At 41.5% G+C, this 26,108-nt stretch overlaps 1 long non-coding RNA gene across 4 annotated transcripts; it reads right to left on the reverse strand.

Moving 5' to 3' along the window:
• Positions 1-524: 524 nt before the first annotated feature.
• LOC102154598 lies at positions 525-24,857 on the reverse strand. 4 transcript variants are annotated; one of them, XR_005354944.1, is made up of 5 exons: positions 24,700-24,857; positions 24,276-24,427; positions 17,002-17,113; positions 14,462-14,564; positions 525-659 (listed from the first exon to the last, which is right to left on the reverse strand). It is a non-coding gene; the product is annotated as an uncharacterized LOC102154598 (long non-coding RNA). The 4 variants fall into 4 exon arrangements; XR_005354941.1 differs by lacking the exon at positions 24,700-24,857 and adding an exon at positions 24,511-24,678; XR_005354943.1 differs by lacking the exons at positions 525-659; positions 24,700-24,857 and adding exons at positions 1,969-2,106; positions 24,511-24,678.
• Positions 24,858-26,108: the final 1,251 nt, after the last annotated feature.

Below are 26,108 nucleotides of genomic sequence, written 5' to 3' on the forward strand. Positions count from 1 at the left end.
TTTGGCGCCTGCCTTTGGCCCAGGGCACGATCCTGGAGACCCGGGATCGAATCCCATGTCAGGCTCCCGGTGCATGGAGCCTGCTTCCCCCTCTGCCTGTGTCTCTGCCTCTCTCTCTCTCTCTGTGTGTGTGTGACTATCATAAATAAATAAAAATTTATTTTAAAAAAAGTTTAGACGTTGACTTCATATCCAGATACTTTTACTTAAAGCAGATAAATGGTCTACAATGGAGATACAATGAGTGCTAGGTTTGTAATACTTTTTTTTATAGTTACCAAGGATTAAGGAAGAGGGTCACCTAAATGTCTCACCTAAATGTTACACATTTTATCAAGTAAATATTAGATGTAAGATGCACTTATAGAGTACATATATTCATATGTATATTCCATATATTACTCAAATAAAAATGCAACGTTAGGAAGATTTAAATAATAATCATTATTTAAAACTAACAAAATGACCAAAATTTCATCAATAATCCTCCTAAACTCCTGAAATAATTTTACTTACAGGAATCATTCCCTTTACAATTGAAGGATCCCTTCAATTCCAACTGAGGTCAGCTTACTATGTGTTCAGTGATATGCATCTTCTTTGTTCAAGATAGAGAACCACGGGGGACAAATTCATTTAGCTGTATTTGCAGTGTCCACCTGTCAAGACACAGCAAAAGATCACCCAACCAAATTAGATCAGGAAGGGAGCAGCATAGACTTTCAAAGGTGTTTGAAAGGTCTATAAATTTTATTTATTTTTTTTAAAGATTTTATTTATTCATGATAGACATAGAGAGGGGCAGAGACACAGGCAGAGGGAGAAGCAGGCTCCATACCAGGAGCCCGACACGGGACTCGATCTGGGACTAGATCCGGGACTAGATCCGGGACTAGATCCCGGGACTCCAGGATCGCGCCCCCGGTGGAAGGCAGGCACTAAACCGCTGAGCCACCCAGGGATCCCCAAGGTCTCTAAATTTTAAATCAGAGGTGAGGGGCAGCCCGGGTGGCTCAGTGGTTTGGCACCTGCCTTTGGCCCAAGGCCTGATCCTGGACCCAGGATCGAGTCCCACATCAGGCTCCCCGCATGGAGCCTGCTTCTCCCTCTGCCTGTGTCTCTGCCTCTCTCTCTCTCTGTCTCTATGAATAAATAAATAAAATCTTTAAATTTAGAAAAATAAATAAATAAATCAGACGTGAATGATGGGATGCAAAAGGCCTGTCCTAACACTATCCTGTGATAGCACGAATTTTCCAAACAAAGACATCATGAACTAGAATTAGGTATTTTGATTAGAATACCTAATCAAGTAGGTATTTGATCTAGAACTACCTAGAATTAGGTAGTTTGATTTCTGTCACAGAGAATGAACGAACAGACCTGGTCTAAAAGCAATGTGTCTGCTGCTCTGTATCCCCCCAAAGAGAAGGCAGTCCCATTCACTAATGAACAGTTGGCTCACTGAAGGCCAGGAGTTGGATTCCTTGATGCACCTGTAGGTGACTTCAGACCTACCCATGAGCAGCAGGTTACAGGGCTACCCTTTGCTCTGGGAGAAAGGCACAGAGGTTTTTCTGCTGATTTATATTAGGTTATGCTCTCAAAACAAGACAGAAGGCAGCTGCTTGGGAGAAAGCCCTATCCGAAGAGCATCCCTGATGCACAGTGTTGGTGTTGGCACTGCAAGGAATAAAACATGAATCCAGCGCAGTTATCATAACAAGCAGAGAATCAGGGACTGGAAACCACGCCAAGAGAAAGGCAAATCCTTTGATATCTGTCCACCCTTCCCCTAGCTGTCGCAAAATCTCATAAAAGTAATTCATCTTGGGTCGTGCAGCCTTCTTGAGAGTGTTTCTGGTCCCTATGAAAGATGACACTTGGGGATTCTGAAGCCTTTCAGAAGTGACTTCTTTTCTCACATGTTTAGATTTCTGCTCTCCTCAGCTCCATGGCATTACCTGCCCGGGTCTCAATGCTCGCCCTACTCCTTTGGGTTCCTCTAAAATAAATATGACTTGTCCTCATTCTGTCCTTCTCCTTCCTCCTGGGATATGGCTGGCTGCCATAAAGTCAAGGGTTGAGATCAAAGGGAGGCTGCTCCTACGCAAGAGAAAACATAGATTGTCAGCTGTACTCTCTCCTGATTTACCAGACCATGTGATTCAGAAGAAGGGGGCAGCGAGGATTTAGGGATATTTCCCACCTCTTAATGGTCTGAGTAAATGAAGCTGGCTGCCAACAGAGGGAAGGAAACTATTTTCTATTGAGATTTATGACCTGAGTCTAGCACAGCTTTCTGGAAAATTACTAAAACACTGGGTGTGAATCTCCCCCTCAGAGATTTCTGTATTTCCTTTTAGATAAGTTTTAAAAAAAATTAGAAATGCAAGCCTATAAAATACCCCTCATTACACCTTTGTAGCAAAACAAGAAGCAATAGAGTCACTCCAAAATAGTCTTTCCCAAAGCCACTGAGATTCCCAAACTTGTGTTTAACTACTAGAAAAAGTTTCCTTGTTTGTAGAAGTCACTTTCTGTAAAAGGACCTCACCCAGAGATCTCTTCTAAATCACATGTGCCTTAATTTGAGGAGCTGGGGAGACCATGCCCATTTTACCGAAAGAATAGTGTCCCCTGTCCTACGTCTAAGGCAAAGCATTTATTTCCCTCCTGCCCTCTTCGTTTCAAGAATCTTGAAGGAGGGAGAGAGAAAATCAGGGACAAAGGGAAGAAGGGAGAGAGATAGATTGTAGACAAATCAATATACAAAAAAAAAAAAAAAAGAACAAAGATGATCCATGTCTACTCAAAATTGATCCAAATTTAAGAAGCCATACATGCCCACTGCAGAGAGACCCTGTTAAAACAAAGTACACATTTGAAGGCATGAAACAAAACCAACTCAGCTTCCAGTTCAATCTCTATAAACTACCTTCCTGTCTCTTACTGACTGACTTTATAGTCAATTGCCAAGTGTTTTTTTAAAGAAAAGCTGTGGGGAATCTTCATTGAAAAATAAGGAAGAAATAAGGAAAATAAGGAAGTACTGCTTCAAATAGGTCACTTGTCTCAGCTAAATAACGTAAGGATATCTGAGTATTTTCAATTGTTTAGCAGACAGCTGCCATACTCAGCATATCAGGGATATTGGTAATGCTGCTGTTGCTCTGACACATATGTGAAAGGACAGCTTATTCTCAGCTAAGTATCTCAAGCTATTCCTATCTTGAATAAACATATACAATTGGAATTGAAAATTGAAAATACAGCTTTATGCTAACAGACCAAACAACTATTGGCAACATTGATCCCTATATTCTTTAAAGCTTGAGTATATCAGTCAAAATTTTATATTCACTTCCAATTACGCATAAATATGTTGCTCTGTTCTATGCTCTGGTAACCATTCCTTTTTACATAGGAATGGCTTTTGTCCAGGGGTGCCTGAGTGGCTCAGTCAGTTAAACATCTGCCTTCAGCTCAGGTTGTGATTCCAGAGTCTTGGGATCAAGCCCCATGCCGGGCTCCTTGCTCAGTGGGGAATCTGCTTCTCTCTCTCCCTCTCCCCTGGCTTGTGTTCTCTCTCTCTCTCCCTCTCTAAAATAAATAAATAAAATCTTAAAAAAAAAAAAGGAATGGCTTTTGTCTAGAAAACAGGCTTATTCCACAGAACCAAATTTCTTATTTTCAGGCAAGGTTCTTCTTAAGCCACTCACGGGCTTTGTTTTTTAAGATGTGATTTATTGAGAGAGAGAGAGAGAGAATGCACACGAGCAGAGGGGAGGGGAGAATCTTAAGCAGACTCCATGCTGAGCACAGAGCCTGATGCAGGGCTTGATCCCACAACCCGGGGATCTTGACCTGAGCTGAACTCAAGAGTCAGATGTTTAACTAACTGATTGAGCCACCTAGATGCCCCTATTCATGGACTTCTTATTCTTAGGGCCTACCTTAGTCTTGGTGTATACAGGAAACTAATTTCATAATGACTGGTAGCCCTTGGGGCATAATACTTAAAGAATTGTCCAAAACAAATGGTATATTTGGTTTTTTTTTTATTTTCAGTAAAAAAATATTTTAAGTAAAAATGATCTGGGGGCAACTGAGTGGCTTAGTTGGTTAAGCATCTGCCTTCAGCTCAGGCCATGGTCCTGAGTACCTGGGATTGAGCCCTTATATCCTGCTTAGTGAGGAGTCCACTTCTTCTCCCTCTGCCCTTCCCCCCGCTCATGCTCTCTTTTACTCTCTCTCAAATAAATAAAATCTTTTAAAAAATGATCTGTTAACTGAAAATGTATTTTGTAAATAGCTACCCTTTAACTCATCTTAAAATGTGGAGAAAAACAATATTGAAGTTAAAGAAATTTTCAAATGTAACGAATTTATCTCATGAATAGGAATGCTTCTCTTTATTGCATCACTGCCACAAAATGCTCACTTCAGGTTTCTTTAAAATTTTATTTTGTTGTGATAAAACACATAAAATTTGCCATTTATTCATTATTTTAAGTGTACAATTCAGTGACATTTGGTACATTCACAATGTTGGACGACTATCACCACTATATAGTTCCAGAATATTCTCATCACCTCAAAAGGAAAGCCCATTCTCATTAAACAGTCACTCACCATCTCCTCCCACCCCTCAGGCCCTGGCAAACACTAATATGCTTTCTGTCTCTGTGTACTTGCTTATTCTGGACATTTCATCTAAATTTCATTCATTTTTATGCCTTCTGTGTCTGGCAGAAAAGCAAAATGTGCATATTTCAATCTTGACAGTGAGCATCAATATCATTTGTGCCTTCACATTGAAATTCTAGATTTGACTTCCTCTATGAATTAGTCTTTCCCTGATTCCTGATATTTAATCCAGAACCTAAAATTTTTGAAAAGTTTCCAATTCATACCAGAGCCAAGAACAATCTTGCTCAAGGTTTCAGAGCACCAGTAATATTACACTTAGACCTCGGCTTATATCTATTAGAATGTTTTTCAGTTGAAAGTTACAGAAAACCCAACTATTAGTACATTCAATAATAAGGGGCTTATTATCCTATATAACAAAAAAACTAAAGGGAAGGTAGTTTCAGGACTGTTCAGCACCTCAGTGAATGAGTTTCTTCTAACTTCCTGCTCTGTCCTCCTCAGCTTGTTGGGATGTCCCACCCAACCTTCTTCTCCCACCAATAGTGACCAGATGGCCACAGCAGCTGCCAAGGTCTCCTCTTCACAGAGCTTGTCCAGAAGCAGAAAAGGACAGTGATTCCTCTAGTCTCAATTTCTATTAGGGTGGAAGAACTTCCTCAAAATCTTCCCAGCAGATTCCCTCTCATGTCCCATTGACCAGTTATGTCACAAGACCATATTTATACCTGTGGTGGGCAAGAGCAGTGGACTCGCCATGTCAACACTCACTCCTGGGACAAGAGAGGACCCATGAAGCAAATGGCCACCAAAAACCTCAATATAATGGGGTTCAGTTAGTGAGGAAGGCTAGGGAAATAATAAACCGACAGGCTACCTACATTGTCTGCTTTGGCATTTGTGTTGGTTTTAAAAATTACTAATCTAATTCTAATCTCATAATCTGAATGGTTCCCTGAGGTTATATCATCTATGACATCAGATCTGAGCAACCCCATTAAAAAGGGTTGTTAAGAATGAACTCTTAAAACTCACATTTTACTTAGCCTGGTAGCTGGTTAACAGAAAATAATAGACATTTTGCTATATTGACTTGGCAGAAACAATACTAGAGTTGCTATGTGATAGCACTATATGGTGAAAAGGCAGTATTTTGAAAAGTCTCCTTTCCATGGAACATGTTCCCTGGATTATTTACTCACCATTCAGAGGTTACTCTGACAGGTTGTATTCAACTGATCAACAAATGAATCAATACTTCTCACTGCTCAGTTCACTACTTTTGTCAGGAACTAGAGCAAACCCGCCAGTTAGTGTCATGTACATAGAGTCCTAATTGAACCAATAAATCTAGAGACCCATCAGCTACAGTGATAGCTACGAGGGAGAAGAGCATAGATCACTCAAAACTCAAAGGAAAAAACAAAGCACGACGCAGAATGGGAGTTGTCCTTTTCCTCCTCATCCTGTGGGGAGAGGAAAGCCTTAGGAAATTTGAGGAACTCTTCACTCAGAGAATAATGAGGCATAAATCCTGCCAATAGATAGTGAGAAGCCTGGCTCAGGAAATAATGCCATTAACCAAGGGACCCTCCAGGGATGGGGACAGTGATTAATGGGCTAAACTTGACACCGTGACTTGGAAAGGGTTTGCACCGTTGGTTTCCACTCTTAGGGAGAATGATTTACAGGAATTGGAAACAATTTTGGTGGTCATTGTCACCATCTTGCCAGTTTTCTTTGCACAGCGGCTAGCTCAGGGAGAAAGAATAGAGTTGTTTATAACCTCTTCTCTCCAGGCTTGAGAACCTGAGACTGTTAATCTGTGTAGGTGGTGTGTATGCTGGCTTCTCTCTAAAACTGGAGGCTGGGTTCGTAATGTTACAATTTATGGAGTGCTTATCAACATACTTCAGCCAGCTTGCAGATGGCTCCAGGCAAAGAACTTCACTCTTATCGGAGACAATACTCTTCGGCTGTCCTGTGTTAGTCTTGAATATTAACATGGGCAGAGCACTGTTGTCACACACTTGCACTGAGAACAGCAAAAAATCTTGCTGCCTGCCTTGTGGACGCTGAGCTTCCATCACCTCTTTAGAAGTCTGTCATGTCTCTTTATCACTAAGCTTTACATCTCACATATTTCCCAGAACACAGGAGAATTAAACAGGAAGACCAGTAACTCTTCAAGACTCCCAGAGCCTTCAGTAAGGAATGTGGGAGTTTTTTCCCTCAGTCTAAAATAGAGAAGCACAAAAAGGGCAGGAATCCACTGGTTATTCAGTAACTGATTAGAGTACAGATAGGTAAGTCATTCAGCTGCGAGAAGAAGCAAGAGGGAAAGCTGTCAACTGCTCCAGTGACACTGTCAATGGACACATTTTCTGCATTTTTGTGACTTTTTAAAAATAATCATCACAGACGTCCACTGTGTCCCAATGATTTCTTTAAATAGCTATCAAGGGGCACCTGGGTGACTCAGTAGTTGAGCATCTGCCTTCGGCTCAGGTCATGATCCCAGGGTCCTGGGATTGAGTCCTACATCAGGCTCCCCTCGAGGAGTCTGTTTCTCCCTCTGCCTATGTCTCTGCCTCTCTCTCTGTGTCTCTTACGGATGGATGGATAGATAGATAGATAGATAGATAGATAGATAGATAGATACAAACAAACAAACAAACAAACAAACAAACAACAGGCCCAAAATGCAGTTTCTTGTGCTAAGCCCCATGTCAGCAAACCAAGACTTAAGACTTAACCTCACTGCCCTTTCAGCTTCTCCCAGAGGTGGGACTTTAAACCAGTCTGGAATTTTCTGATCAACACAATAGTGAGATAGTCTACATGATAGACCTCAGCCCTCTCCCCAAAGGAAGGTGACACTGCCTAAAAAAATCCTTTCTTTTGTTTATGACTTCCTTGTCCCTGTCCCCTTCTGCCTATAAAAGCCTTCTATTTTGTACAACTTCTGATAGCTCCTTTCTACTTGCTAAATGAAAAGCCGTCCTGTTCATAAATCTTTGAATAAAGCCAATTAGATCTTCAAATTTACTCAGCTGAATTTTTTAGCAGATTAAAGACAAAGTGTTCATTTTTACATGTATTTTCTTAAAAATATTAATTCATTGCTATATTATGACATGATTAATATACTAATTGCTATTAAAATCACTACATCATACCTTTGAGACTACTATAACACTGTATGTTAACTAGAATTAAAATAAAAACTTTTTAAAAATATTTCTTTCTCACTGCTACCCATCACCAACCCCCCCATCAGAAACAAACCAAAGTCAAATATTTCTACATGTTGATGATACTGATGAAATCATTCTACTATTAGAATTATTCCCAGCTTCCTGCTTGTAGACGTCTTTACATTACTGAGAAACTTGTAAGTGCTAGGTGAAAACAGCATAACAAAGTTGAACCAGAGAAAGAAGTTATTAGGAAAACCACAAAAAGTCCATTGGTTTTAAGCATTTGTGTAAATATGCAGTATAGGCGGGTTGAGCCTTAGGAATCTACAAGTCAGACATTCAGTCCTAACTCTGTCACCTCTAGATGTGTAAACTGTGCCAAGTCACTAAGCCTCTCTAAGTGTTAATTTCCTCACCTACAAAATGGAAATAAAAAGCAAATAGTTCTCCCTATGTCATACTGGGAAGATTATGTGCAATAATGCACGTAGAGCCCCTAATCATCTGAGCACATGAATGCTCAAGAAATCTTAGTCATTATTCTATTGGTCCACAAAAAGCTAAGATTCTGAATGGAATATCCTTCTGATAAGATGACTTTTCCTTACTAACCTTATACTATGGTAAACTGAGTTATAAAATCAAAATTTAAGAAGTCTGGAAAGAGATTTTTGAATCTTGCTTAAGACCCAGTCTATGTTTTCCTCCTAGAAATTCCCTTTCAACCAACTAAAGTAGTTGCCAGCACAAAACAGTACTTTCCTTGTATGCAATGCACCATTTGTCGTATCCATTTAATCTAAGAATCAGTCTAATTTATAACATGGATGGGTCAAATATCTGAAGATGAATCCATAGATGCATCTAATTTATAATAAAGAAATAGAGACATCACTTACTATGATGAATGGCTGCATAGATGCTACAGAAATCAAATAACACTGAAATAATATGACATTAAAATCTATTTGTGTTGAAATCACCATAGGAATATACATGGAATATGTGTTGCAAAAGAAAAGTGAGAGAGGATATTGTACTCACCAGCCAAAAGAATAACCACAGTATGCATCCATTCTACACCTAAAGTGTGGATATTTGGGTTAGGACATAGCTTTGGCAACAGTAATAAAGAGGTCCAAAACGACTGTGGCTTTAAAAAGCTAGCTTTTTAAAGGACTTTTTAGCTTTTTAAAGCTTTTTAGGACTGCCTGGGTGGCTCAGTAAGCTAAGCGTCCGACTCTTATTTTGGCTCAGGTCATGATCTCAAGGTCTTGAGATCAAACCCTGAGTCAAGATCTGCACTCAGCACTGGAATCAGCTTGGGATTCTTTCCCTTTCCCTGTACCCCTTCCTTGCCCACCTCCACCTCCACTCATGCATGCATTCTCCTCAAAATAATAATAATAATAACAATAATAAAAAGCTAGTAGGTTATTTCTCTCACACAGTGAGAGAAGGTCATCCAGGGCCAGAATCATCAAGGGTCCAACTTATTTCTTGTGCTCTGAGTCCTCAAAATGGTTTCCATCTCATGGTTCAAGTTGGTTGCTCTATCATGTCTACATTTTAGCTTACAGAAAAGAGGGCAAGAAAAGTCCATGCCCTTCCCTTTAAGGGAAAACCCAAGAGGTACAAAGGGGGATGTTGCACACCTGACTTCTATTTGTAAACCACCAGCCTGTACTGGTCACATGGCCACACTAGCTACAAGGTTTTGAGCTCAGCTAATAATTCATCAGCACAAAAGATGAGAAAAATCGGTGTTGGGAGATAACTAGCAGTCCCTGACACACTGGGGTGCACTTACTTAGTTGAGATGGGTTGGAAATTAACCATTCTTTAATGATATCATGAGTCACTGATTAATATGCTACTCTATGTGAAGTCCTATATAGGAAAGTCCCAGGCTTCATCATTTCTGTGCATTCTATAGTTTACCAAGCAGACACTAAACCAGAAATCATCTCTTATTTTAGGATAGTCTGGTTGCTGTGCATCTAGGTTGCATCCACACTTTCAATGCTCCCTCTGCAAATACTTTAACTGGAGCTTAATTTCCTCTGTCTTTTAAGTCAGGAGCCTCCAGGGGCTATTACAGGAAAGTCAACTTTGGCTAGGACAGCCCTCTGGGGTCCATCTGCATTTTTTTCATAGCAATCACTGGATCTTCAATAAAGATATTCATCATTGAATCATCCAAATGTACAAACCGTTCAGCCTTTAAAATCAATATTGAAAATTAAATCAATTTGAGTAATAGGAAGAGAATGCTATACCAAACTCACATGGAAGTTAGCACTTATTCTAGATATACATATACATGTATTCTTATTTTGATTCTTTTTTTGTTTAAACCCTGTTATTGGGATGTCTGAGTGGCAGCGACTGAGCATCAGCCTTCAGCTCAGGGCGTGATCCTGGAGTACTGGGATCAAGTCCTGCATGGGGCTCCCCACAGGGAGCCGGCTTCTCCCTCTGCCTGGGTCTCTGCTTTTCTCTCTGTGTTTCTCATGAATAAATAAATACAATCTTAAAAAAAATAAACTAATAAACCCTGTTATTTCTTTTTAAAACATTGACACCAGGACCCCCAAATGCTGGTGAAGCCACAGTCTCACTTGTGAAGCCTCATGTGAGGCTTGCTCTCCTTTTTACCCACCTCAGTGTACCAGCTTATGCCCTGCCCTGGTTTCCATTTAATTTACTGCCCCTTGGGGTACCTGAGTAGCTCAGTGGGTTAAGTGTCCAACTCTTGATTTTGGCTCAGGTCATGATCTCAGGGTCGTGAGTTCAAGCCCCATATCAGGCTCCATGCTGAGTGTGGAGCCTGCTTGAGAATCCCCCCACCTCCTGCAACTCCCACTCACACTTGCTCGTGCATGCTCTCTCTCTCTCTCTCTCTAAAAATGAATTAACTCATTTTTAAAAAAGGATTCAAATCCAAATAACAGAGGCAAGAGATTCAAGGCATTGGAGGGATGTATAGGGATGGTGTGGGGGGGGGTAGATTTGACAGAAGGTAAAGCCTTTGGTAGGGGAGTGTGACCTAATATCCAAGAACAATTGCCTTTTCTTTTTTTTTTTTTTTTTTTTTTTTTTTTTTTTTTTTTATTTTTTATTGGTGTTCAATTTACTAACATACAGAATAACACCCAGTGCCCGTCACCCATTCACTCCCACCCCCCGCCCTCCTCCCCTTCTACCACCCCTAGTTCGTTTCCCAGAGTTAGCAGTCTTTATGTTCTGTCTCCCTTTCTGATATTTCCCACACATTTCTTCTCCCTTCCCTTATTTTCCCTTTCACTATTATTTATATTCCCCAAATGAATGAGAACATATAATGTTTGTCCTTCTCCGACTGACTTACTTCACTCAGCATAATACCCTCCAGTTCCATCCACGTTGAAGCAAATGGTGGGTATTTGTCATTTCTAATAGCTGAGTAATATTCCATTGTATACATAAACCACATCTTCTTTATCCATTCATCTTTCGTTGGACACCGAGGCTCCTTCCACAGTTTGGCTATCGTGGCCATTGCTGCTAGAAACATCGGGGTGCAGGTGTCCCAGCGTTTCATTGCATTTGTATCTTTGGGGTAAATCCCCAACAGTGCAATTGCTGGGTCGTAGGGCAGGTATATTTTTAACTGTTTGAGGAACCTCCACACAGTTTTCCACAGTGGCTGCACCAGTTCACATTCCCACCAACAGTGTAAGAGGGTTCCCTTTTCTCCACATCCTCTCCAACATTTGTTGTTTCCTGCCTTGTTAATTTTTCCCATTCTCACTGGTGTGAGGTGGTATCTCATTGTGGTTTTGATTTGTATTTCCCTGATGGCAAGTGATGCAGAGCATTTTCTCATGTGCATGTTGGCCATGTCTATGTCTTCTTCTGTGAGATTTCTGTTCATGTCTTTTGCCCATTTCATGATTGGATTGTTTGTTTCTTTGGTGTTGAGTTTAATAAGTTCTTTATAGATCTTGGAAACTAGCCCTTTATCTGATATGTCATTTGCAAATATCTTCTCCCATTCTGTAGGTTGTCTTTGAGTTTTGTTGACTGTATCCTTTGCTGTGCAAAAGCTTCTTATCTTGATGAAGTCCCAATAGTTCATTTTTGCTTTTGTTTCTTTTGCCTTCGTGGATGTATCTTGCAAGAAGTTACTATGGCCGAGTTCAAAAAGGGTGTTGCCTGTGTTCTTCTCTAGGATTTTGATGGAATCTTGTCTCACATTTAGATCTTTCATCCATTTTGAGTTTATCTTTGTGTATGGTGAAAGAGAGTGGTCTAGTTTCATTCTTCTGCATGTGGATGTCCAATTTTCCCAGCACCATTTATTGAAGAGACTGTCTTTCTTCCAATGGATAGTCTTTCCTCCTTTATCGAATATTAGTTGCCCATAAAGTTCAGGGTCCACTTCTGGATTCTCTATTCTGTTCCACTGATCTATGCGTCTGTTTTTGTGCCAGTACCACACTGTCTTGATGACCACAGCTTTGTAGTACAACCTGAAATCTGGCATTGTGATGCCCCCAGATATGGTTTCCTTTTTTAAAATTCCCCTGGCTATTCGGGGTCTTTTCTGATTCCACACAAATCTTAAAATAATTTGTTCTAACTCTCTGAAGAAAGTCCATGGTATTTTGATAGGGATTGCATTAAACGTGTATATTGCCCTGGGAACATTCCTCGACATCTTAAAAGCCATCTACGAAAAGCCCACAGCAAATATCATTCTCAATGGGGAAGCACTGGGAGCCTTTCCCCTAAGATCAGGAACAAGACAGGGATGTCCACTCTCACCACTGCTATTCAACATAGTACTGGAAGTCCTAGCCTCAGCAATCAGACAACAAAAAGACATTAAAGGCATTCAAATTGGCAAAGAAGAAGTCAAACTCTCCCTCTTCGCCGATGACATGATACTCTACATAGAAAACCCAAAAGTCTCCACCCCAAGATTGCTAGAACTCATACAGCAATTCGGTAGCGTGGCAGGATACAAGATCAATGCCCAGAAGTCAGTGGCATTTCTATACACTAACAATGAGACTGAAGAAAGAGAAATTAAGGAGTCAATCCCATTTACAATTGCACCCAAAAGCATAAGATACCTAGGAATAAACCTCACCAAAGATGTAAAGGATCTATACCCTCAAAACTATAGAACACTTCTGAAAGAAATTGAGGAAGACACAAAGAGATGGAAAAATATTCCATGCTCATGGATTGGCAGAATTAATATTGTGAAAATGTCAATGTTACCCAGGGCAATTGCCTTTTCTAACTGTTATTTGGATAAGGTTGATTTCAAATACAGAAACATGATTCCAGGGAGGACTGACCCTAAGGTGACCTCTTTTTCCACCCCTTGCCTGGACACTTTGGTCACCTGGGGAAACCCAGATGTCCTACAGACTTTGATGGAGAGAGCTCCTTGCATTCACATCGAAAAAATTACAGCAGTGGAACTAATAACACACCTTAGTACTACTCCAGCCCCGTAGTGCTGGAAAGAAAGGGTGAAGGGTGGCACTAGCCCAGATGCTCACCCTCAAGGGGGGTACAGGAAATCACATGAAATAATCTTTTAAATCCAACTTAAAATTCATGTCATCCTATTCCATAGTCCACAAGGGGAGGAGGGTGATCAGAGGACACCTTTTGTGCCCCCTTTCTCACAAGCTTCCCCTTCCCCCACCTCTTCAGCTGGAGTGCACAATAAGAGGACTTGTCCCAACTCCCGGGGTACTGGTTCCCTGGGCAGCTCCTCTACCCTAGTAAGAGTATCTGTACCACTGCTATTGTTACTGCCACTGCTACTTCTACTATAAAGACTACTGTCTTCATAATTTACTCATATTCTGGTCCAGTCATGGTGCTAAGCACAGCCCTTACATTACCTCCTTTAATCTCACAAATCTCTGTGAGTTCTGTTAGTACCCCTATTTTTCACTTGAGGATATTGGTGCCAGAGGACCGAATGCACCTGCACCAGGTCATGCAGCTGGTAAGGGGCAGAGCTGGGCTATGGCAAATAGGAAGGGCTCCGGAAGCAGCCTGTAGGAGAGAAGCTGGGCTCACACTTGGCACATCAGATGTGCATTCATGGTTCTGCCATGGAAAACTGGCAGGATCGCCTGTCCCTGGCTTAAAACTCCTCCTTGTCACCAAGGCCTACATGACTGGACCGCTGCGGCTCCCAAACACTCCCTGCCTTGTCCTTGTGCTCTAGCTACGTTTGGGCAAATCTGCCAGAAATCCATTTGCCAGAGGCGCTGGCTGAACAGTTGGCTTTGCACTTTTTTTTTTTTTTTTTTTTTTTTTTTTTTAAGTAGGCTCCATGCCCAGTGAGGAGCTCAACATGGGGCTTGAACTCACAACCCAGAGATCAAGACCTGGGCTAAGATCAAGAGTCAGATGCTGAACATGGAATGGATTGAGCCACCCAGGTGCCCCAGCTTTGCACTTTTTTTTTAAGATTTCATTATTTCTTTATTCATGAGACACACAGAAAGAGAGGCAGAGACACAGGCAGAGGGATGAGGGACTCGATCCCAAGACCCTGGGGATCACGACCTAAACCGAAGGCTGACACTCACCATAAAAGGAAATTTCATGCACTGTTCTAAAGTAAGGGAGGTATCCTTTTCAAATTGTCATTGTTTTTCTCATTCTGGACTCTCCTACGACAAATTCTTCTCCCTTAAAATGAAAGAACAGCAAGGTGTTATGTTCCTGTAAATGTCGGAACAAAAGAACTGCTCCCAAGAAAACAGAATCCCAATGGAAGAATTGAACCTGAAGTTATTTCTTTTTTTTTTTTTTTCTGAAGTTATTTCTTCAAGAATGTTCAACATGTGAGCATTCAGAACTCATAGTAAATGGTCAGTACCAAGTCTGAATAATTATCCACAACACGTGCTTTTACCAGGTGCATGTGAATCATGGAACATTTTACGTAACTACAATGTTAATTAAGATAAATTTTTATTTCTGTCGCAAATGTTTTAGGCCAGAATTAAGATAAAATTTTATTTCTATCACAAATATTTTAGGCTAGAATGAACCAAATTATTTGCTCTGATCATCACTTCAGATTCTTATTGTATACTTGAGGAAAGTATTTTAATTCTATTGTTGATATATCAAAAAAAATGCTCAAAAGTCATTTAAGACATTTGAGCATGTTGCCTTGCAATCGTTCTTCTTCCACAAAACTCTTTTTTCTGCATAATAAGCTTTTTGTCAGCAACAGTATCTACTGAGTACCTCTCTATACAGAGCCCCTTACTAAATACTTTCATCCCAGGTAACAATTATTCAGGTCAGGAGCCATGGAAGCCTCAACTTGCCATAAAAACCCCTTATGCATTGGGTTCTCTTGGTTTGTGTCTCAAAATATCTTATTTTGATTTATTTATATTGCACACGTTTGAAACACTAGATTTTCCCCAAAGCTTTAGCATGTCTCCAGTCTGGAATCCTTTCTCTATTTCCAAAGTGTTTTTAAATAACACAATAGAGACCACATTAAGAAATGCTAAAATTGTCAACATCCTTTCAAAATGGAGTAAATATTAAGCAATCATCCTCACCCCGATTCACAATATATAAATATAAAATATGAAAGTAAAAAAAAATAAATAAATAAAAATAAAATAAAATATGAAAGTTCCCTCACACTACATTTTTGAAATATCAGCATTTCATGAAAATATGTGTGTCTGGAGATCTTATACAACTGGGGCTTATTTAGATATCGCAATAACTTCACCTTTTCTTCTAAACTCATAGCAGCCTCAGCAAAGCTGCCATGTCAACACACAAGAGAATCATCATTTTGTTCAATCTTAGATTCTTTTCCTACTGAAATCATTTGCCAGCAAGAGATGAAAAGGAGTTGGCTCAGACAAACCATCCTGAAGGTTTCCATTTATCTTCACTTTGCAACCACGTGGCATGAATATTGGACATCTGATTCACCTACCACACTAATTTCTGGCACACATCCTGCACCAGCTGCTCACTGCTACTTTTGGCGAGTGTACTGATGAGCTCTGTATACCCAGGGTTAAGACAGATACACAGACATATGAACAAATGCTTAACCATGCTTTAGATATGACCTCTTTAAACTCTGATCAGCAGAGTGTTCAAAACTATGATGATCGTAGACCAATTATTTGGAAAATAAAATAATTTTGAACTTTGGGATGAAAGAGGTATTTTAAGTGAGGAAAAAGAAAAACTAAGGAAGTGGAAATAGACACAATAAAATGAGAGATTTTTGCTTGCCATACATAAAATAAGTTTTCTTAGTTCTTTTGTACTATTTGAATTTCTTTGTATCACATGCATGTGTTCTCAGTGAAAAAGAACTAGAACTTTTAAGTCAACAATTTATCAATTTGAATTGTTTTGTTCAAGGTAAGCAAAACAGAGCACGTGTGTCTAAATGGGCCATGAGAAGATGCTGTTGGTGCAACCAAAGACCAGCACTGCCTTGGTTGTGAGGTCTAATTGTGTCACTGGAACCTTCCTAGTGACACTTTGTCCATACACTCCTGTCCTCTCAGGCACCACACCCCCTCACACTCCTCCATCTCTAGCCCAGATCTCCTTCTTGCTCCCAGCTGTCGACCAATCCCCGTAGAGGTGTTCAATGTTTCAAATATGTAAATATACCTTAAAAGCAATAGTTAATTCCAACAGCAAGTCAGGCCACTCCTCAGCCTCATGATCAGAGGCAGGGCAAGGAGAGCCAGGGGCCACACATGCGTGTATCAAAACAGAATAAGGATGACAAATAGAGTTCCTTACTATGATTTTGTTATTCATTTAATCAGCCAACAACATGCTCTGTGTCAGGCTAGCTAGTCAAGGGAAGAAGAAGAAAGAAGAAAGAAGAAGAAAGAAGGAAGAAGGAAGACGGAAGAAGGAAGAAAAGAAATTTTTTTTGAGGCAAGATGCCATCCTAGTGAAGTTCATATGCTTGTGTGAAAGGTAGGCTTATCAATGAATCACTCTGTCCTGTGTGATAAATTGCTAAAATAGAGGCATGTACAAAATGCCACCAAATCCCTGAAGAGACTATGTCCTTGAAGGATTTTAAACAGGAAAGCTATGTAGTCATAAATACCTGCCTGGCAGCACTGTGGAAGACCAGAAACCAGGAGATCAGAGGGGATGCTGTGACACAGGCCATACCACAGCTGATGAGCACAGTGGGAACCGGCAGAAAAAGGCCAATCCTGCAACAGAGTAAATTATCTCAGGCATATCAAATAATGTCCATCCTGTATCAAGAAAAAGAGAGTGCATGTCACCCTCTGGTGGCTAACCCCCATAATGAAAGAATTCACATGATAAAGTATGTGTGTATTGGTATATCACTAACCACTATTCTAAAAGATGATTCTACTGAAAGTGCTATTAATCTTCCAGCATGCAACTGAAAAAGCAAGAAAACATTATCTTAATGCAAACTTTCATCTGGAATCTGTGTTCTGAGGCCATAAACACACTATCGTATTCATTTACAACCACCATTGTCTGGCTGTGACAAGTGGTTTTACTTGCTGTCCTTAATACTTAGTAAGTCACCAGAATGTATTGAAAAGGGTCTCAGAAGCAAGACTCCTTGGTTCTACTTCCAGCTCTGCCTCTACCGAGGTACCAGATATTAAACTGATCAGTTATCCCCTTACACCCTGGTTTTCCCAATGATAAATGATTCTAGGGTCCCTCTGAGTTCTAACTAGTTATATGTCAGCTGGAACATCCACCTGGTCTTCCTTTTCCTTCACCTAATGGAAATGGCCCACTCAGTAATTGTACCCTGTGTCTTTTTGTTTCTCCACATCTATCAATTGTGTGGAATATGGATTGCTTACAGGCTAGTGAGCCCGTTGTGTTCAAGGATGGTTCACAGCTACTATCTGTGAAGCTCTTCAACAATTTAGCAATTACAGCTTTAGAAAGCCCAACATCTAATTATAAAAAAAAAAAACTAATAATATTTGCTTTGTGTGTCCCCACATACTCTTTTATCAGTCTCAAAGTAAAAGACAGTGTATTTTAATCAATCAACTATCTATTTACTGATCAAAATTTAAATTTTCTGAGTTTTTTTAAGATTTTATTTATTTATTTATTTATTTATTTATTTATTTATTTGAGAGAGAAAGTGTGTGTGTGTGAGCAAGCGAGAAAGAACACAAGCAGGGTGAGGGAAGGAGCAGAGTGAGAAGCAGACTCCTTGCTGAGCAGGAAGCCCCACATGGGGCTTGATCCCAGGACTCCAGGATCATCACCTGAGCTGAAGGCAGACGCCCAATAGATTAAGCCACCCAGATGCCCCTTAAATTTTGTTTTTAATTTTTTAAACTTTTTTTTTAAGATTTTATTTATTTATTCATGAGAGACACACAGAGAGAGAGGCAGAGACACAGGCAGAGGGAAGCAGGCTCCATGCAGAGAGCCCAATGCGGGACTCCATCCCAGAGTCCCAAATTTTGTTTTTAAAGGATATTTCCATCAACCAAATTTAAACAAGAATAATAAAGACAATCAAAATGATTATTTTTTTAAAGACTATGGCAAACAATGACTCAAATAACACTTGCCAGACCTCCAAAATGTATTTATATATAGGAAAACCTGCCATTATGGGGGCAAAAAACAAGAACTTTGCTGAGATTAACACATACCTCCCCTGATCAACCACACCTGGCTTTATGAAAGCAATTTGTGCTACACTGCGTGTTACTGCCCAAACACCAACCCAATATACATAATAGAAAGTTTTTCAGGACACCTGGGTGGCTCAGTGGTTGAGCGTCTGCCTTTGGCTCAGGGCATGATCCCGGTACCCTGGGATCGAGTCCCATATCAGGCTTCCCATAGGGACCCTGCTTCTCCCTCTGTTCATGTCTCTGTGTCTCTCATGAATAAATAAATAAAATCTAAAAAAAAAAAAAACAGCTTTTCCCCTTCTCTGTTTCTGTTTGCAATGATCACTTGAAATCCCTTAGACACTTCGACTAAGCATGAAAAATGCCAAATTTCCCTTGAGGTGTATGACTCTGTATCAAATTAAGCCAGAAGCCCTTTCTTTTCTCTTTTTTGTTTTATTCAGTTTCTCAAATTCAGTTCCTCCATCCAGATTTTTTTTTATTTTCATTTTTTTAAGTAAGCTAGTAAGCTCCATGCCCAGCCTGGAGCCCAACCTGGGGCTTGAACTCACCACATGAGATGGAGATTTGAGCTGAGACCAAGAGGCCTGCGCTTAAACCACTGAGTCCCCAGGTGCCACATCTCCTTTCCAGAATTTTTTTTAAGGATTTTATTTATTTATTCATGAAAGACACAGAAAGAAGCAGAGACATAGGCAGAGGGAGAAGCAGGCTCCATGCAGGAAGCCTGATGTAGGACTCGATCCTGGATGCCAGGATCATACCCTGAGCCAAAGGTAGATGCTCAACCCCTGAGCCACCCAGGTGTCCCTCCCATCCAGAATTTAAAGAGAAAGGAGAATAAACAAGAAATTAAATTTCATCAAAATTATAAATCTCTTTTTCTCCCCATAACATAGTTCACCAAGACTGAACTTTAGAGACTAAGAATGCTCTACTCATTTGCTCTACTCATTTACTTTCACTCTACTTGTTTTGCCTTCTACTAACCCAGCCAAATAGCCTAAAAACATGGAAAGATATCTAGTTTACTTTTTAGTAATTAAATAGAACAAGAAAAGAGAATTTTTAAGTTTTTTGAACTCTAACTGAAAATACTGGATGGATGAAAAATAAAATTAGATTACCAATTGGAGGAGCAGGGATATGTAGGATCTGAAGTAAACGGGAAGTTGTTTGGGGTTAGAAGTTATATTTTTTTAAGATTTTATTTATTTATTTGAGAAAGAGAGAGAGGGTGAGCAAACAAGAGAGCAGGAGCAATGACGGGGGCAGGCAGAAAGAGGGAGAGAAGTAGACTCCCCACTGAACAGGGAGCCTAGCATGAGCTCAATCCTGGGACTCCAGGCACATGACCTGACTGAAGGCAGACACTTAACTGACTGAACCACCCAGGTACCCCAGAAATTATTATTTTGATGCAGTGTATGTTTCAATTGAATGACTCCCATCCAAGATTGTCATCAAATTTAGCTAAAGGGAAAAGAGAAAAATCATGTAGACTATGCCCCAGGAATGCTGCTTCTCATTTTGTGAGCTGTGACCTTAGCCTGTGCAAAGAAGCCCAATTCCTTGACTAGAAAGAGATCCTGAAAGGATGTACAGGGGTACTTTGCAAACTATGGGGCCAAAACACTTGAACATAAACCTGATCATGATGTGACATCAGTTTTCAGAAAATATGGAGACAAAGGAGCAAGTGACACAATCAGCAAAATCCAGACTGTGGGAAACTCTCTAAGAAACCCAATCCAATTGGGTGATAAAGACATGAGAAGGAATCCATAGATTAAAAGATATTTAAAAGACACACCAACAATCGAAGCTTATGCCTCTTACTTGGGATGGCAAGTCAAACAAAACATAAAGTAATGAGACAATTGTGAAAATTTGAATCCTGACTGGTTATTGATGTGCTTAAGGAATGGCTATTAATTTTTTTAAGCATAATCATGGTATCAAGATTATGGTCAAAAGAAAGAATCCTTACCTTTTAGAGTAATATTCTGGAATGATAAGATTTGCTTCAAATAATCAGGGAGGAGTGTGTGGGTGGATGAGGGTACAGGATCCAAGATAAACTATGAATTAGTAATTGTTGAAATTGAATGACAGGAACGTAAAAGTTCACTATTCTATTTTTGCAGATTTTTGAAATTTTTGATAAGAAAGTTTTTAAAAATCAACAGCAATGAGATTGATGGTGTTGGAGAGGATGACAAGCAGTTGGCGTTCCTGAACACAGTAGGAGTAGGAATGGTTGCTATGACTTTGAAGAGCTATTTGGCATTCTGAAGTAAAATGCAATGTGTAGCATTTCACACCTAGGTAGTTAGAAAACAAATTCAGAGAAGCTGAGTTACCCTCTAAACGGCTTTCTGATCCCTCATCCATTGCTTTCTAATATTTTTAAATCATTGACTCCTTTAAGAAATCACACAAACTACACTGAATGAGGGAACGTGAAGATCGGTGGGCTGCAATGACTGTAGGTATTCTTTATGTTTCGTTGTTGTTAAGGTGCATAAGACATATAGGTTTATTTTTTTAAGATTTTATTTATTTATTTATTTGAGAGAGAAAGAGAGAGGCAGAGACACAGGCAGAGGGAGACGCAGGCTCCCTGCAGGAATTCTGATGCGGTACTCGATCCCGGGACCGCAGCATCACACCCTGGGTCGAAGGCAGGCACTAAACTGCTGAGCCACCCAGGGATCCCAAACATAAAGGTTTAAAGGAATATCTCACACCTAAACAAGAATGTGTGTTGTCTGTAATAGTGGAAAACTGGCAGTGATATAAATATCATTAGATATTTAAAGCATCTTAAAGCATCGATGGATGGTTCAAACAAAGTGTGGAGAATTCACCCAACGTGTAAATGTAAAAACAAACTAGACATAAGCTTGGATAGTTTTCTAAAATACGGTGTCGAATGGAAAAAAAAGCAAGCTGCAAACAGACAAAGTCAGGATGATAGATGACAAAGACACGAATGGAAAAACAACTGAAGACCAAATACTAGGGAGGAGGGCAGTAAATGCAATTGGGAATAATACATAGAGGGTTCAAGTATGTGTTTGTTGATGATGTGTTGTGTTTGTTCTAAAGCTGATGTGTTTGTTCTAAAGCTGAGTGTAGGTAAATGTATGTTTGTTCTAAAGCTGAGTGTAGGTAAATGTATGTTTGTTACATTATTACATATCCTATTTTGTATCCCTGAAATATTTCCAAGAAGAATAAATTGAACAATTGATGCCTATCAGCCAGCTCCAATGATGGGCATAGGGGTGGCAGGAAAGATACTGTAGCCAGTCAGCTTGTCACACATTCATTCATTATAGAGAGTTCATCTTACTTCTTATGGTGTTGGTGATTTTTTTAAAAAATTGAAAAGCAGTTTTCTGGGAGTGAAAGTCTAATTTTCAGGGTAATGTGACTTCTTTTACATATGAAAAGAACAGTAAAAGATTTGCCCTTTAGTGCATCCACACATCTGAATTTTAAGACCTGGAGAGAAGATCCTAGCAGGATATCTTTAGATTCTCAGATGAGTATTAAAGATAAATGCCCAATGAATGGATCTTTTCACAATATCCCTATTTATTCAAAGCACAGAATTTTAAAGGGTTTGAAAAAAATGACACTCAGAATCTTAGTTGGTACCTACCTAGGACTAGCTTAAGAGATCTGGGTTTCCCTCCCAACCTCTTCCATGCACATCACAAGTTTCTGATTAGTGTCCCAGAAATCAACAAGTCTGAAATCTGACTGAAAAGACAGTGTAGCAGCGCCATCTACTGAACCCTAGATCCTCTCACACAGCAACTTGGGAAATGTTCTAAGTGTAGCAAAAGTGGGCTTTAAATCAAACAGGACAACATTATATGGTCTCATTCCTTTGGGAAATATAAAAATTAGTGAAAGGGAAAAAAGGGAAAGGAGAGAAAATGAGTGAAAATATCAGTGAGGGTGACAAAACATGAGAGACACCTAACTCTGGGAAACGAACAAGGGGTAGTGGAAAGGGAGGAGGGCAGGGGGGTTGGGGTGACTGGGTGATGGGCACTGAGGGGGGCATTTGGTGGGATGAGCACTGGGTGTTATGCTATATGTTGGCAAAATGAACTCCAATAAAAAAAATTTTAAGATAAAAGAATGGAGTACCACAAAAGAAAAAAAAAATAGCAAACATGAGGGGCAGCCCAGGTGGCTCAGGGGTTTAGCACCGCCTTCAGCCCAGGGTGTGATCGTGGAGATCGAGTCCCATGTCGGGCTCCCTGCATGGAGTCTGCTTCTCCCTCTGCCTGTCTCTCTTCCCCTCTCTCTCTCTCTCTCTCTGTCTCTGTCTCTCATGAATAAATAAATAAAATCTTTAAAAATAAATAAATAAATAAAACATGAGGTGTAGGGCACTGAGGGGGGCACCTGACCGGATGAGCACTGGGTGTTATGCTATATGTTGGCAAATCGAACTCCAATAAAACATATACAAAAAAATAATAATTAATAAAACATGAAATATATGTGTAATGCCTCAGAAGAACTTTTAAAATTAATGTATTTATTTTATTGTTTAACGCCAGTTGAAGTATTAAAGTGGAGCCTCGGTGTCCATCGAAAGATGAATGGATAAAGAAGATGTGGTCTATGTATACAATGGAATATTCCTCAGCCATCAGAAAGGACAAATACCCACCATTTGCTTCAACGTGGATGGAACTGGATGGACTTTTTTTTTTCTTTTTCTTTTTTTTTCCTAATTTTGAGAAAACCCAGAGGCAGCTAGCTGTCTCAGTTGCTACTTAAAGCTCAAGTGTTCAAAACTCACGTGTAGACACAAGGCTCACTTCATGTCAGGCACAAGACACAGCCAAAGCTGTTTTTTATCAGGTGGGCTATGACAGGTTGGCTTGTCCCTTAGGTAAGGGCACTTTGGTCCATCTTTTTTTTTTTTTTTTTTTTTCCTAGCAAGCAGTTTAAGAAAAATGGACTGGCCAACAGAATCTTGATGGCCCACGGTACATCTTAACAGACTTATTTTTGTTTTTCTTAATGGCTGCTTTAATCTTTTATGTTAACGCAACTAACATTTTTGACTCCTGCCCCAAACATTCCCTCAAACTCATTGTGTTCCCAGAAACTTGTCCATTTGACCAGTCACATGATTTGTTGGCTTGCAAAGGAAGTGAAATGCTGAGTGAAATGAGTCAATCGGAGAAGGACAAACATTGTATGTTCTCATTCATTTGAGGAATATAAATAATAGTGAAAGGGAATAGAAGGGAAGGGAGAAGAAATGGGTAAGAAATATCAGAAAGGGAGACAGAACATGAAGACTCCTAACTCTGGGAAATGAACTAGGGGTGGTGGAAGGGGAGGAGGGCGGGGGGTGGGGGTGACTGGGTGGGGGGCACTTGACGGGATGAAGCACTGGGTGTTATTCTGTATGTTGGCATATTGAACACCAATAAAAAATAAATTTATTATTTAAAAAAATAAAAATAAAAATAAAAAATAAAGTGGAACATATAACACAGCAAAGCTGTGCAAGTTTGCATTTCAAACGATGAGGGTTGGTCTTGTTTTTACCGACCACTGCTCTACTATTACCCACCAAAGGACGGTCTTAAAATACCTTTCACTGCACAACTGTGCAGCATAAAGTGGGATGTGGGGTGTCAGGTGGGGAGGTTCTGGAAAAGGCTCAACAACCCACCTTGCTGGGAGGAAAGGAGCCCTTGGAGGGTTGGCCCATCCCAGTAGCTCAGCTCTCCACCACAGCCCACGTCAACAGGGCACCGCCGGATGCATCGCAGGTCGGTTCTGGAAGCTGCTGCGGAAGCTCGGGCGCCAGCACACCACTTGGTCCTGAAAGAGAAGGCGATGCTGAGGTGCCTCCTGGAAACGCATACCTCGGGATAAAGTTGCCCCAGGCCCTAACCTCTTTATACCTTCAGCCTGTTTCAAAAGGAAAGCTCTCCAAGTATCTACTCGTTTGCAGTGCCCTTTCCCGAGGCTCTGCAGCCGCCTCGGGCCCTCGTGGCGCCGCCGCAAGGCCGCATCTCTCCAGAACCAGCTCGCAGGTGCAGGGGCACCCCAGGGCCTGGGGCCACAGGGCCCACCCCAGCTCCAGGACGCACCTCACCAGCGGTCTGCGCCTGCAAAATCCAGCCTAGACCAGTCGGAGCCACCACGGACCCCACCCCTCATCTTCCAGGGACTCTCCCCTTCAGGGCAACGCCCCGACTCACGCCCAGGGGTGGACGGTTCCCGCGCAAGCAAGCTGCAGCCTGGAGGAAGCAGCCTGTGCCGCCCACTGCGCCTGCGCACCTGCCTGTGCTCCCGCCCCCCTCCGCGTGCTTTGACGTCACCGCGCTCCCGCCCCGCCCCTTCCAACACTTTCCCGCGCTCTGCTGGGGAGCCCCCTGCCACGTCGCTCCCTAGGGCTGTCTCCCTCCGGCCCGGACCCGAGCTGGCAAGAAACGCCGGCCGCACCGCCCTGGGCCTCGCGTCGGTTTCCGCCCAGGGAGCCAAAGGACCCCCGGGTCGGTAACAGTCGTCAATGTGCCCGAGTGGGTCCCCGAACGGCAAGTCGCGTCACCTGTCCAATCAGCAAATCCTCCATCTCTGCGAAGGATGGTGAGGCCTCACGAAGACGTTTTCCGGCTTGCACGCGAGAATTGTAAGAAGGAAAACTCGGGCTCGGAATGTGAAGGCTGGGGGAGCAGCAGCAGCACGTGGTCCTGCACCCCCTTCCTGTCTCTGCCCAGGCCAGGAACAGAGGCTGCTGCTGCCGCTGCTGCGCTGGTGGTGGTGGTGGTGGTGGTGCCACCGCTGCTGTGCTGGTGCTGGTGCTGGTGGCGGTGGTGCTGCTGCTGCCGCTGCTGTGCTGGTGCTGGTGGTGGTGGCGTTGGTGGTGGTGGTGCTGCTGCCGCTGCTGTGCTGGTGCTGCTGCTGCTGCTGCGGTGGTGGTGCTGGTGGTGGTGGTGGTGGTGCTGCTGCTGCTGCTGCTGCTGTTGCTGCTGCCACTGCTGTGCTGGTGGCGGTGGTCGTGGTGGTGGTGCTGCTGCTGCTGCTCCTGCTGCTCCTGTTGCTGCTGCTCCTGCTGCTGTTACTGCTGCTGCTGCTGTTGCTTCTGCAGCTGCCGTTGCTGCTGTTGCTGCTGCTGCTGCTGTTGCTGCTGTTGCTGCTGTTGCTGCTGCTGCTGCTCCTACTGCTGCTGTTGCTGCTGCTACTGTTATTCCTGCTGCTGTTGCTGCTGCTGCTGCTGCTGCCGTTACTGCTGCTGCTGCTGCTGTTGCTGCTTACTGCTGTTGTTACTCCTGCTGCTGCTGATGATTTTGTTCCTAGCAAGTATTAGGGAAGGAGTCCTGGCCACAGTTGGGAAAGAGAATAGGAGTCATTTGGTGAGGAACATTTAAGTTGTCCCTTACAAGACTGTCCTGAGCCTTTTATTTACTAAGCTAATCAGTGGGGATACCAAAATGCTAAAAGCACAGCCCCAGCCCTCAGAGGACTGAAGCAGACGGTGACCTGGCCTGAGTCTCTC

Source organism: Canis lupus, chromosome 2, assembly GCF_011100685.1.
Source record: "Canis lupus familiaris isolate Mischka breed German Shepherd chromosome 2, alternate assembly UU_Cfam_GSD_1.0, whole genome shotgun sequence".
NCBI classification, from domain to species: domain Eukaryota; kingdom Metazoa; phylum Chordata; class Mammalia; order Carnivora; family Canidae; genus Canis; species Canis lupus.